The sequence below is a fragment of the Cricetulus griseus genome (genome assembly GCF_003668045.3).
Source record: "Cricetulus griseus strain 17A/GY chromosome 1 unlocalized genomic scaffold, alternate assembly CriGri-PICRH-1.0 chr1_1, whole genome shotgun sequence".
Lineage (NCBI taxonomy): Eukaryota > Metazoa > Chordata > Mammalia > Rodentia > Cricetidae > Cricetulus > Cricetulus griseus.
The window spans coordinates 156,035,914-156,051,276 of record NW_023276807.1 but is presented as its reverse complement, the minus strand read 5'-3'; the positions used below and the strand labels follow the sequence as shown (position 1 = coordinate 156,051,276).

The following is a 15,363-nucleotide window of genomic DNA, read 5'->3' as shown; positions in this document are numbered from 1 at the left end:
CCAACTCTCACTGAAAATGTCATCTTGAGCTTTCAAGTATGCATTGTGAGAGGGAAACAGACACAAACATTTAAACCATAATAAAACCAATTCCCCTCTCATCTCATTCCCTTCCTCCTGATCTTATTTGGTTTGTTCTTGGGGTTTGGTGGTATTTTTGGTGATTTCCTTATTTTCGAGATAGTCCAACAGTGCATTATAAGCTCCAAGTTGGAATTTATAGTTAACCTAATCTATGTGATGATGGTCTATGGTTAGTGATTGTAAATAGTTCCTTGAGCAAGAGTGTACCTGGTGATGATTAAGGTGAAAGTCTAGAGTTGAGGAATATTATATGAGACCAACAAGAATCTCTTTTCTCATGAGAAAATTTATCTATTGCTTCCATTTGGGATATTTACCTTTGTCATATTAGGGAGCCTTATGTGGAATTCATCAGATTACATTTGGTTGATTTTTTTATTGAATTTACTTTGATATGACTTCAACTTCTGTTTTTGGAAGTATAATCTGCTTAGTATCTTTGATGCCTTTCTTTAACTTCTTTTCACTGAAAAAGAAGACTGCCTTATGAATGGGACATACTTAAAAAAGACTTAGAAAGAAATAATCTGTTAAGATCAAATGTCATCTATAATCTGACAATTATGTCACACATGCATTTTCAGAAAATTAAATATCAATATTAAATAAAGGAAAAGATCTCTCAATTATGATATCATTATCATATAAAGAGTTAACTGCTGCCCATTACCCAGCTCTTTGCTTTTGACCTGTCTGCTCTCATCAGTTCCAGGCCACAGAGAACAAGAGGTTCAGTTATTATTCCCAAGCCTCTGTAGAAGCAGCTAGTCTGCTGCCAGTTCTCTTCCCTGGTCCTGGGACCTAGAGATAAGGATAACATGCATATCAGTGACCAATGACTATAAAGTTTATGCTGTATGCTGTTTTCATAGGCCCTGTGCATAATGTCCTGTATATGACTGAATGGCTTTAAGAAATGTATTTGTCAATAAAGATTTAGAAAATAAGAGATGGCCAGATTTAAGATGATACTTAATTGTTCTTTTCTCTTTAAAACCAAACAAAAACAAAATATTGAAACTTCCAGAAGATATCACTGAATTTCCCCTCACAGTTGGAGGCTGAATCATTTTTGCTTTTCCTTACAGCTGGTGGTGGGTGGTGTGGACATCTGTCTGCATGGCTGACACATGCATTGGTGATAGTGACTTCCCCAATACTCCCATGAGTTTATGATGTGACATGAAGGAGGTCTCCTCACAAAACTAGTGGAGAAAGCTAATAAAACCTACCATAGTAATGCAGAATGCAAAGACTGGTTGCTAGATTGTGTGCCCAAGTCTTAGCTATGTCTCTTAGCTTTGGGCCACCTAATTCTTCCTCATCACAGTTCATCTATAAAGTGGGATAGTAGTGCTCTTATCACAGATGTATTTGTATGATTGCATTAGGAAAACATGTGTTAAACACTTAGAATAGGAAGAAATCAATGAGAAATCAATACTTTTAAAAATGCATATTTTATATTCAAGATAGACATAACCCAGTATAAATTTGCAGACTCCTTGGTGCAGAAAATGGGGATATGTGCAGCAAACCATTTTGATTTCTTTTAGTAGACATTTATCAGAATGTTTACTCACAATTATACTGCCTGCAAGGCAGATTTGAATGTATTCTACAGTTTCTTTTCTACTTCTAGCATATTTTACAGAAGGAGAATAACAATGCTGCAATGGTGATGGCCGTTATCTAAGATATGTGTCACTTTGAGATTTTCTAAGGTGATAGATTTAAATGTATAGATTCTTGTTTCCCATACCCTTTATTTATCCCAAGTCACCTAGAGAACAAAGTATTTTGTAGTTCATATCACTGCAGAAACAAGAGCAGAGTGCTTGTCCCTCAGCTCAGAACCACAGGCAAATGTCACTACTGTGTCCTTCTTGTCATAACCTCCTGGAGCACTTCCCCTGAGTGGCAATGGGAGCCTCAGAATCCTCATCATTTTAAGTCCCTTCCAACTGGTCAGAATTGTCATATGAATTAAAATCCACATGTCATCTCTAATTTAACTAATAGCGGACAATGCCTCTTGTCATTGTCTCCGTGTCCTTAACTCCAGAGTTAGCAGGAAATATTTTATGAAAACTCTATAAAGAATTCCCCCCAAAATGTATTGGTCTTCTTTGGCCTTGCTATTGACTGTTGTAATTGATTAGAGGGGACTGATTTCCCTTTCTCGTGGTTTCATTCTAAAGAGACAGGAATTCTACAGCATAGCTCTTCTTGCTTTTATGAAACTAGCTCATGAGAAAGTGAGGGCAGTTCCTGGAGACTGTGATGCCAGAATAGAGATCCCTGGGGAAGAAAGTAGCGTTCAAGGACAGGATGTGCATGGCCCTTACAGCTTCCCTGACTTGAACCGATGGAGAAATGAGCAGAATCCAATGACAAAGGCCACACACAAAAGGAGTGATGGAATTGCAGATCTGTGTGACTGACATATGAGCTGAGTGCTGGAAGTTCCTCAGATCGTCTCAGGCCTAACATTAACTGAGGCTTTCCTGAAAAGCTGGAAGCATGAGCTAACAAAATCTATTTCTATGACCTCAGTTTCTCCTCAGGTTCTACATGTCACCTGGAGATCACAGATGGGCATTGGAGACAGATGAGTCACAAACACTTTGGTACTTAGGTCTGGGAGTCACCCTATCTCAGCCCTTTCTTTCCCACATTAGACAGTCACATCACCTTGTAATGTAGGTTCTTCAGTTTGCCCTTTTGAATAGAGTTGTTTAACAAATTGACTTTTGTATTTAGTGTAATAGTCAGAGCTCTTTGTCCAATATCTTAGTGTAGCTTTTAGTGGTGGGCTTTTCTACTTTTAAATATCAGAACTTATTATTCCATGCGGAGGAACTGTGTTTCACTAGCTGACCTTCTAAGTTGTGATGCTCACACATTGGCTGTCTCTTTTTGAGAATTACTGTGACTCTCTTCGGCTAGGCAGCATCCCTTTCAATGTGCCATGGGTAGGTAACACTTGGAGTGTTAAAGCTGGCCTGTAACTATAGCCCCAGCACCCATGGAGGATGGTACAGCATGGTCATGTATTCAAGATCTGCTTGGGTATATAGTAAGAACCTATCTCGCACACCAGAAGAAGTAGAATATGGAAAAGTAAAACCATGGGGAACAAAACATGCCAGGTACTTACTATTCAATGAAATCACACACATGTTCCTTTTGTATAAAGTGAACAATCACTCTACTAGTTGATTTTAAGTTCAGATTTTTATATTTTAGGTTTTGTTAAGCAAAAACCTTAATTTCTGTATCTTTTTTTTTCCAGTAGAGGCTTTTGCTTGCTCAGAGTATATTTAGTTCAACATCACTTTACCCCTAAGGTAAATATGTATATTATATAGTTTCTGAAACCTAAGTCTTATTACCAGCAGAATGAACTTATAAGCAAACTCCGTGTTTGTGGCAAGGACTCAGTTAAGTATCATTGTGTCACACCCATAGGCTCTTTCTTTAAATTGTATGTATCAGAATGTTCTTTTGTCAAACTGGAGACAAAGTGATAGCTCCCAAGCTTCCAGCTCATCATATCTACAAGGAGTATGTAGGCATTTAGGCTGCTAGACAAAGGTATCAATGCTTACCACAGTCCTGTTGCAGATAATTAAATAAAAATATAACCACAGCTCCTCAACTGGATCAGCTGCAATCACTCATTTGGTCTCGAACAACACATTCATTTCTTCAGGTAATATAAAGTCTTAGTTGCAATGGTCATTGATTTCCTACATAATAGAGAAGCTAATGCCAAATGAGGCAGTCTGTGAGATGTCTACAAGTTATCAAGACTCAGAGATGCTAGAGTGTGAGTGAGCACTAGGGTGCTCCTGTTTAGAGTACTATGTTCTGCCTCATCCTCGACCCTCCTCCCCTGCCTCACTCACACTTTCTCACTCAGCCTCTGCAGTTCCTAAGAACTTGAGTTTCATCTGACGAAGAAAAGGAAGGAAATACAGCATTGTGATTTATTTTGTGTTCGTAGCTCCATAGCAATTTAATGCTGCCAATGGCAAAAATGATGGGCGAAATCTGGGCAGTATTGTTTAGCCTGAGGGCTTTGGGGAAAATATCCTTAATATTTAAAGTGTTTCTTTCTTTTTTTTTTTTAAAGAAACAGTATCAGAGGGGTTGTGATCACTAGAGTTCAAAATGTTTTCATGTGTCTGTTCTCCTCAGACAACTTAGTGGAAGATCTAGGTTTGTATGTCTGCTTTATTATTTAATTCTAAGGTGCAGTATAGCAGCTGCAGGAAATGAATTTGTAATGTCTTCTTTCTGAGCAAATAAAATGGCTCTTAAAGATTTCAGACTCCTATCATATAATACGGTGATTTGACATAGCTATCAATCTGGAGAGAAGGAGGGAGGGGTTTACATAGATATTGATGTTAAGATACAAATGATGTCTGATTGGCATCATGTCCTAAAATACCATCTCCTCCCAGAAATATTTTTACTAAAATTGCTATCTCAAATTTGAAAAGTATACTCACAATATTTGTAAAAGAAATGGTCTTTTAAATTAATGGGCAAGGAAAACACAATATTGAAGGCATTTCTTTTACATCTGCTTGATAATTTCATATTCACAACTTCTTATATTTCTTTGGTTTTAGTCCCATGGACAAATTCATATGCTCCACATTATTGTCTTTTTTATCTTTGTAAGAAATCTAAGATATTTCTAATTGTATCTTTTGCTGAATGCTTTGGATAAATTTCCTGTTTAATGAATGATCCTAGTACTCAAACTCTATCTATCATCTTTGAGGACGGGAAGTGTAAACATTTGCAGAGCTTGACTATCAGGCTTGAGAGAGCTGTCTGGTGTGAGAGTGAAAACTGAAAAGAGCATGCAAACCAGAACATGAAAGGATGCGTAATTCCCTCTGAGAAATGCTGGCGTCACACACCCATTGCAAAATCAACATCACGGTTAAGTACTCTTCAGGATGACAGGACAGAGCGTGAGCCTGGCCCAAACCACAAGCCCTGGAACTGTTTCAAACCAAACACAGACAGGAAACCACCCACCCAGGAACGGAGAGTTTAGGTGCTCCAAGCAGGAGGTGAATGCACCCAGTGACTGCCACTTGACTCTCCCTGATGCACTTATCTGAACTTACCAAAAAAGTGTGTCCCAAGACATTCTAGAGTAAAACAATGGAAACGCTAAAACAGGCTACAACTCAGGTGTTTAAAGTCATCCCAATACTTGACTTCTTTGCAAGGGCCCCATGTCCCTTCATAGCTCAATTATTTTCTTTGTTTTACTGCTAGAAATAAGTTGTCATAAGATATTTTACAGTGTGGGTTATAGGATGTTATTAAGACATGTTATTGAGGCTGTGAGGATGGCTCAGTGGGCAAAGCCTGATGAGCCAAGGTCAGAGCTCAGAGCCCACACTAGAGCCATGCATTGTTAGATGAGTACAGATCTTGTGAACTTGCATGTGTCAGTAGGTTTTGGTCTCTGGATCTCTGGAAGTTCAGTGGCCAGCTATCCTGGTATGCAGAGCAGTGAACAAGAGACCCTGTCTCAAACAAGGTGGAAGGTAATGACATCTGTTCTTTGTCGTTCCCTCGTATGTCTTGGTGTGGGTGTATGACACACTTGAGAGTGGAAGCAAGCACACACACACACACACACACACACACGCACGCACGCACGCACGCACGCACGCACACACACACACACACACACACACACACACACACACACACACACACAGAGAGAGAGAGAGAGAAGAGAGAGAGAGAGAGAGAGAGAGAGAGAGAGAGAGAGAGAGTTAAAACCAAGAACTTCACTTAAAGAGGGAAAATCTCAGTAGTACTGCTGTTTTTGTTATCTAATGCCCAACTTTTGGCTGAGTTTGTTGATACTTCTGGATGATGCAGATGGACATTCTTGCTTCTTCCTACTACCCTGGTTATGCATTCTATTCGGTAACACTAATAAAACACTTAACAAATGGCAAGCATTATTTGAAGCACTTGATGTATTCTAATTACCTCTTATCCAGTAACAATTCAATGAGTTAATGTTATTATTATTATTATCTCCAATTTTTAGAAGAGGAAATTGAGTCACAGAGAGATAAAGGAATCCTGTTTGTAAGTAGCCGAGTCAGGATTACTATGACAACATGGCCCTCTAATGATGGCCAAATTAACAGAAGGTTTTTAGTGAAGACATATTTTTCTGGAAAACCTTGTTAGATGTAGGAAGTCATAATAAAAAAGTATTTATTCACCTGTTCAGATTGTGTAAAGTGACTACTCTGTGTCTGGCCCTGAGGTGGGGCAAAAGATAGCAAGTTCACACTGTCTGTACTCATGTAACAATGCACAGAGATAGCATTCCAGATCTGTGTTCACACCATTGAAACAGCTGTTAGCCTGGGGACTACAGTGAAGGGTAGAGCAGCAGTTTCCTCTTACTTATGATAATTTTTCTGTTCTCGTGACAGGCTCAGTGTCTCCATCTTGATCTGAAACCAGAGTCACATTGTTCTTCTGAATATGACATAGGCCAAGTTTAAGCAGGATCAGACAAGCATGTTTTAGATTCTTTGTTTTGTCACTTGCTTCTATAGCAGAAATGGTTGTTCAGGAGTGACCTAAATTCTTGAAGATTTGGTTACAGAAACAGGAAATGAGAAGGGAAACTAGGAAGGCTAAGACAGCCTGATGAAATAGGCAAACCTGACTCCAACTAAAAGAGAAGAAAGGAAGGCTGTCTGGAAACATCCTAGAACATCCTGCAATCTAATTGAAATCTAAAACTGCTTTGCCAAGCCCAGTGAGGAGTCTTCAAGCCAAAGTGGATCATTTACATGAATGTGGTCACTTCTTGTGGGTCATCACATGAATCTGGTCACTTCATATGGAAGATCATTGGCTGGGAATTGCTTGTTCACAGGAAGAATTATCCTAGAATAGATGCACTCATTAATTTTAAATCAAAGTAACTAAAACTGGAGGCTCCTGGTCAATCTTACTTCATGACACTGGATGTTTGTAGGTTGCACTCTCAAGGATGCCACAAAGGTTCAGGGGAGATTCAAAAGGTGGGAACTGTTGTTTGTGTCTATAATGAGAAACAGAAGGTACAGGGATGAACAAAACTTGGGACATTTGATGAAGTAAGTCAAGCAAAGAAAGTGAATAAAGCACTCATAAAAGTAGGCAAGGCAAAAAATATACAGCCAAGTAAGAGTACATGAACAAAGAAGTTGTTATTGTGTCAAACCAATGATTTATTTACTGTCAAAATTCTAGAAATCCATTGCAGAGGAATACAGACAAAAGGGAAGTTTGACAGTAGGCATTTATGATCAGTTTGGATGGAACAGAGATAAGAGTACAGGAGTCATGGGAGAGAAATGTCTAGAAAGATAAGGAGCCAGATAATAGTCTTGACTTCAGGGCTAAGAGTTCCTAGTTTATTGGTGGGTGGGGAGCATGTGAGCCTTTTAAAGCATCATGGGAGTTTTCATGGTGTGATAACTGGCTATGATGTTTCGGTTAGATCAAAGAGATAGGAAGACTGGAGACTGGTCATTTACAAAAGGTGAGGAGATAGGAGTGCTCAAGGCAGGGCAATTCCGATGGAAATTGGTGATACTTAGTAGATGATGAAGGAGAAAATTTGATGAATGGTGGTTCAGATGACAGAGGCTATCTATGGAAGCCTGAGGTGACAAGAAAGTCTCAGGCTGTTTGTCTGAAGGAATGGAATGGTTCAAGATCTAAATATTGGGATTGTGAGAACAAATGAATAAAAAATCACTGCTGGATGCTGTGGTTGGCTTCACTCTCAGTGGGTTGAGTTACTGAGAAACTGAAACCTAGCGGGTCTGTGTGTAAGCATCTGTGTGTTCATGTGTTTGTGTGTGCATGTATGCTTGTGAGCATCTGTGTTAGGTCAGAGATCAATGTCAGGTGACTTCTTCAGTCTTCCTTTAATGAATTTTTAATACATATTCTCTCACTAAACCTGAAGCTCATCAATTCAGTGAGATGAGCTGACCGTGAGCTCCAGGGACCCATCTATCTCTGTATCTGCATTCCCATTCCTGAGATTGCAAATGTTCACTGCTACATGCAGCTGTTACATGGATGCTGAGACGCAGCTCAAGTCCTCATGATCACACACTTTACTCAGCTTTCTCCCCAGCACCAGTTGTAGGAAGTTGAACAATAAAATCACAGCTCAAGAAAGATCATAAGAGTTAAACTGTTAGCACCAGACCTACTTCAACAGTGCATTCCCCTGGAACCAGACAGGAAACAGGGAGACATGGATGAGAATATCTTCATAGGCCATAAAGACACTTCCTTCATATGACTCATTGAAGAACTCATGACTATAATTGTGCTTAGGCCAGCCAAGCCATTACAATCTTCTAGTCAAGGCATAGGGAGTAATCAGCCCACAACCGGAAGCTGAGGGAGAATGGGTAGGATGAAAAGCTTTGTCCTGTTGTCTATACAAGTATCTATTCACCTGTGACCCCTATGTCTCGGTTTTATAGAGTCTTTATTCAGCCATACTTGTGATTCCTCCCGATCCTATATCTGGCTTATTTACAGGAATTTGTGAACCTTGCTATGAGTTTGTCTTTGAAAATGTAATACCTACAAAGAACACTGCCTTCCCAAGCAAGAATTATTAGAATTTCATGAAAAAATAGATCAGGTATGAAAGCAAGATGAAGTCAAGATTTTTAAAGGAAATGGCATTTGTGTTTAAATCTAGCTTGAGTCTCAAAAGCCACATGTAAACACCAATGGAAATCTCCTGCCTTCTTCAAGTCAGGGTCAAGACAGCATGGGCCTTTCAATAGCTGTCTGTGGAAGATGATATATATATGGTAGAATGCAACTCCTAGGGAAAATGATCTGTTGCTGAGTATCATTTTCCATCATGCTTCAAATCTTCCTCTTGTTCACAACTGCCTCAGACCATTTAAAGAAATTCTTTGCTAAAATCTTACATCTATGGACAGAATAGGTTTCACTCAAGTCAGTGGCTGCATGTTTTCTTCCACTAATGACTTTCCATCACTTGTCCATGTTGTTCTTTGTGTTAGACACCATTCCAAACAATTATGTACTTAACAATTACAAAACTGACTCTATTTTAAGTGTGTCCCATTGTTGTATTCAGTACGAAGCACCTACCTATAGTAGATTACTGTCAATTTCAGCTTGACAGTAGCCTAGGAAGTAACTATTTCTAAATCTCTTTATTGTGAAGAAATGGATCTAGTGACATCAATAACTTTTACAAAGCTGTATAAATAGGAAGACACAAAGATGGAATTTGGACCCACCTTTTCCTTGAAAGAGTATGTATACATTCGTACAATAGCTTTGCCATTCTGCGTTGTATTTTCTAGATTGTTAAGACCGGATATGGACTTGCTATTTTGTTCTTCTATGACCTCTCACACTTGCAATTGGTAAGTAACTGAAGGTGACACAGTAGTGACCAGTTTTGTAAGATTAGGTCACAGAGTTTTGATCTCACCTTACTTATTCAGTTATAGACTGAAGGCATCTCACATGTTATTGATACTCTTTGCTCAAGATACATGTGAAACAGTAGCAACAAAGTAAGAATAGTACTGCATCTGAGGCATGGAAGCTCCTAACTACAAAGCTGTGATATTTCTGTTTTTGTAAGGCAGGAATAGTGAATTTCATCTGCCTTTTGTCTTTACTAACATTTCATTGTGGCTATTAAGGTTCCAAAGAGGAGTGGGGAAGAGGCTTATGATACACTGGTCATGAAAAGTGGTCTGCAAGAGGATGCTACTGCCCAGCTCTAAGTACCACACATACAAGTCTAGCCTTCTGCAGAAACAGCTTGGAAACCAAAGCACATTAACATTCTAAAAAAGGACCTTATTCTTAGAATTAACCCAGTTGACATTAAAGATTGCAAATTTATTCTTGTATTTGCTAATGATGCTAAATTGCAACTGTTTGTATGTGGCAATACATTAGAATATCAGGTATTTCTTTCAATGGAGAAACTTTTCCAACATGGTGTGATTTCTTTTTCTTAAGGGTCTTTTTTTTTTTAAGAAATGGAATGTGACAATCAGAACCTCAATGTTGAGTAAACACTGGAATTAAAGTATGAGATCCAAGGCCCTGGAAGACTAGGACCTTATGGTCAGTTCATTCCCTTTCAGTAGGCAATATATACAAGAAATAAATTTATAGTCAGAATGTTTCCATCAAAAAGAGCTAAATCACCAGATGAAGAATTTTCATATACCCATTTTAATGATCAGAATCTAGCTGATCAAACTGGTTGGAGAGCAGTTAATGACCATAACAGACTTGGTGATGGCATGGTTTGGTTTTTAAGCACCTCCTAATGTGGCAAGAATTATAAGGTATTATAGCTCCCACTTTCCTAGTAACATACTCTTCACTGGTTTCTCTATGGGAAGCAGTTCTTGCCAGTGAATTGCATTTGAACAACATTTGGAAAAGCAGGAGGCTGACAATATCTCCATTTGGGGGTACTTTTGTTGTTTTCTGCTAGCAAACACCTATATTCCAGAATCCAATCTTCTGCCTTGATATTTAGGTGAATTACAGATAGATAATGATGTTTTGGTCACAGTCAAGGCTATAGATTCTTGAAAGAATTTCCACAGTATCTTCAGTTTCCTGTGTACTCTTTACCAGTCATTCCCTTATGATAACACTTTTTTTAATCTTATGATACTGATTTATCAGTCAAGTCCAGTCACCAGTTTTTAACAACTGAGCCACCATTTGTTTCTTTAGGCTATTTAAATATTTTGAGCCCTACAATTTGCTGATTGCCCATAGAGCCCTTGTAGAATAACACTATCTCTTTTTTTCTTTTTCTCTTTTAGAATAGAAATGGTTTGTTTTTACTTATAATACCAGATTACATTCCACCATTAAGAGGAAGTCAAGGCAGGAATTTCAATCAGCTAGTGGAATCATATTCACAGTTGAGAACAGAGACAGAATAAAGGCACCCATGCTCACCTGCTTGCTTGCTTGCTTGCTTTTCCCACTGTTAAACAGTCCAGGACCCCTGCTCAGGGAATGGTGTTTTATTTTCACCTATTTCAAGGGTCTTTACTTTCTCCTCAGATCATATAAATCTTTTGCCTTTTACTGAAAGAATAACACTATTTCTAAGCTTTAGGGCACATGCATTTTTTATTTATTTATTATATACAGGGAGAGGTTGGAAACCAGCATACTAAGCAGATGCCCACTACATGTTACAGCTGTAACAACAGGTAAACGATGTGCAACACCACTAAATGTGGATATCCTTCACACACAGTACAACTACTGGCTGTCAAGTAGTTGTTAATCATTATACTTCCACCTATTCTGTCTTAAATTGCCTTGAATTCATCATCCCTTACTTATTTCAAGCCTTTGACCCCCTTTCAGGCATGGTCTATCTCCACAGCTCTGGCTGATGTTGAACACACAAAGATCTGCTTGCCTTTGTCTCACAAGTTCTGGGATTAAAGACATATGCTATACCATACCCCTCTATTGTCCTCTTTTTTTTTTCAACTGTGAAACAATATTTGTTTTTTTTCTCTTGGCAGCACAGCCTCAGTGGGTCAGCAGTGTAGAGAACCTTACACTACTGTATAAGACACATCTGCAACAGAGTTAAGCCATGAAGAAGGATGCCAGTTTGCTTACGCTGTCAAGGAACACACAATTAGAAAGACCCGAATTTGCACCATCTTCTTTCATATTCTCTACACAAGATAATATCAGAAGTGCTGTTTCAAGTAAGAATTGGATGGGTCTGCCTTACTGTTCCCTTCAAAACCATTAGATGATAGAAGGAAAAGCCACTTTTGTGTGTGTGGCTTAATCCAGTATTTGATGTGCTACCTAAAGTCCATATTGAAGCAATGTATTGACCAAATGACTGCTTGCTTTCATGTGAGCATCAAAATCTACTTATCTTTTAAAAATAGCTGAGTGACATCTGTGACAATGATGAAACAACCCTATTCTCTCTTAACTTCAGCAACTTGTTTTTATCTGCTCCCATTGTCAATTATAATTTCCTTTTACCTCCTTTCCTCCCATTACCTCTACCCACTCCCCGCATCCACTTCTCCTCTGTTTCTGTTCATTAAGGGCAGGCCTTGCATTGATGTCAACAAAGCATGGCATATCAAGTTGAGGTAGGACTAAGCTCCTCCCATTGTATTAAGGCTGGGTGAGGCAACCCACTATGGGAAATAGGCTTTCAAAAGCCAGCTCAAGTGTTAGGGATAAGTCCTGCTCCCACTGCCGGAAGCCCCACAAATAGACCAAGCTAAACAATTGTCACACACATGTAGAGGGCCTAGGTACATTTAATTTTCAATCCAAGGCTACAGAACCACTTCTCATTAGGACAACTGGCTCACATGTGCAGACCCAGGCTATATTGCTCTAGAAGTATGATTTTCTAAGAAAAAGAGACAGAAGAGTAACATTAGAAGGTCAACATTAGACCTCACTAGACATTCACCCATTTTATTTTCTTACTCACAGGGTTAGAGAATCACTGTGGACTTTGTGGCAAGACGGAAGTGTGGACTCACTGATGTCATGTTGGTAGGACTTGTCCCCAGCTTCCTTTATGACTCATAGGGAATTCGTGTTGCATCAGTATGTCTAAACTCCACTTTGACTTCATTTTGTCCTCACTTTGTGCAATAGCTTATGATGTTTATTAGATGACTTTGTGGTTTTTATGGTTCTAAAGTTCTCTCTTTAAAACGTCAAATGTCCTGATTCACTAAGTAAAACTACGTTCATTTGTTAAGAAAGGCACCATCATAGGTAAAAATCTAAAGAAAAATGTTGTTTTAAAAGCATTATTTTCTTTTTCATTCTCTGTGTCCATGGCCCCCCTTCCACCATTCTCTACATTCCTTTCGATGGCTAACTTTATCACATACTATGACATAGGACAGAAAAGTGGGAGTTGGGATTTTCCATTCATATGTGGGCCTTTTCCATCTGCAAGCTGCTGGCCTCAGAAATCACCACCATCATTACAAATACCATTATTACCAAAATTAAACTGGAGTTGTGTATTCTTGGGGGCTTAAGAAGGTCTCATTGTAATTTCTACTTCTAGGTGTGTTACACATTAACATATATTCTGTCCTTTACCTTGAAGGAATTCTTTCCTTTTGCACGACATGACTTATACAGTGGTTGAAAACAGAGTCTTTCCGACTCTAAGGAAGGATCTCATCTGGCAGGCAGCTAGACTTCTCTTTCCCGGCTCCCACTCTCTTGTGTGTCAACATCATGAACACACAATGCAGAGAACTGCAGAATTTCTTTTTCGACAGTGGCATTTGTTGATCCAGGAAGGATACTTAGAAAACATTAAGTCCACATCTTTTCATCATTTTAAATGTACATTGAACTTGAGGTCAACTCAATTTCCATATTGTCTTGTAAGGCAGGTTTCTTCCATATTCTTTTGTGTATTGTTCTTCTAATTTTAGAAATTTATTTAAAGTTCAACTTATTTTAGCCTCCAATTCCTAATTGTTAAAAACAATTTTAAATCTTGGATTTGTTTATTTATCTGCACTTTAATTGTGTGTATGTATGCTTGGGGAAGGAGTATAAGTATGTGGGTAGGATACTTATGCATGAGAGAGCAAGAAATCACCCTCAGATATCATTTCTCAGGTGCTATTGCCTTGTTTTTTGAGACAATATCTTCTTGTTGGCCTGGAGCTCACTGAATAAGCCAGAGGCCCGGGACCCTCCTATGTTTTCCTTTCCACTCCTAAGAGTGTGTTACCATGCCCAGAGTTTTACATAGGTTCTGGTGATTGAAATCAGGACCTCGTGCATGCATAACCAGCACTCTACCAACTGAGCTATGTCCCTAGCACCTATACTTTTACTTCTGATGGCAGATTTTTCAGTAACCTTGAGAATAAGTATATTATAACTATGGAATATAGTTTACCTTATTGAACTAAGTGTTCAGTCCAATAAAATTGAAAATGAACAGACTAAAGATAGCTAAAGCCATGCTAAAGAATTGTCCATTAACAGCTCTGTGTTCTGCATCTGTGAGATGACTCAGCAGGTAAATGGCAAGTCACTGGCACCATGCCTGATGAACTGAAGAAATGAGTTTGGTCTTGAGAACACACATGGTAGAAGAAAAGAATTAACTCTTACAAGTTGTCCTCTGACCTCCACAATATGCTGTGACACATGTGAGAAAGACAGACAGACATACATATAGACAGACAGACAGACACACACAGACACACACACACACAGACACACACACACACACACAGACACACACACAGACACACACACACACACACACACACACAGTAAGGTAAAAAGAGCTCCAAGTTCTTAGAGTTTCTAAAAACTATTGTATTTTTCTTCATAAAAACAATTTTCTTTTTATATATGTGTAAGCAAAAATAAGGAAATACAAACTGCTAGTCATGTTTCTATCTAGACATTATATCAATCTCTCTCTCTCTCTCTCTCTCTCTCTCTCTCTCTCTCTCTCTCTGTGTGTGTGTGTGTGTGTGTGTGTGTGTGTGTTAGTGAGGACTGAACACTTACCATTGGATGATACCCTGAGACCTAATGGTAACACTTTGAAACATGTCATCTAGTCTCTTTTCCATTTATATGTATCTATCTTTAAAATGGAATTACTGTGTGCATTATTTTAACTCTACTATTTTCCTTTAGCAATGGGTCTTGCCTATTTCCCTAAAAGATGATCTAATACATATGTATTTTATCTTTATTGCTGTATAGTATTACACTACATGAATATTTGATGCTTTCCCCACTATCTTATTGCTCTTGAAAAATTATATTCATTATATTGTACACCTACCAATTTTCCTATTATACATATTCTCTCTGGCTATTCTGACAGGTTCATAGTCTTTCAAGTGGCTCCAGCAAGAAAGGCAGTGCAGTGTCCTCCATGGAAACTTGTAGTGTTGAGTGGGCCCTGATCTACACATTAACCTTGAATGCTTTTTCTCTATTTCTATTTCCAGAATTTAAAAACTGAAGGACTCTAGTATAAACATTTGTGGTTTGGACCTCACATGTACCCAAAGGTCTGCATGATAAAGGCATGGTCCTAGCTTTCTGGGACTCTGATCTCTCATAGTCTCCTTGCTTCTTGGTTGTGATGGCATGATC

The 15,363-nt window shown here is 38.6% G+C and overlaps 1 long non-coding RNA gene across 1 annotated transcript; it reads left to right on the top strand.

The window, feature by feature from the left end:
• Positions 1-5,209: 5,209 nt before the first annotated feature.
• On the top strand, positions 5,210-13,349 carry LOC107977551. Its single transcript, XR_003479732.2, has 4 exons — positions 5,210-5,666; positions 9,516-9,578; positions 11,739-11,930; positions 12,691-13,349. It is a non-coding gene; the product is annotated as an uncharacterized LOC107977551 (long non-coding RNA).
• The last annotated feature ends 2,014 nt before the right edge of the window (positions 13,350-15,363 follow it).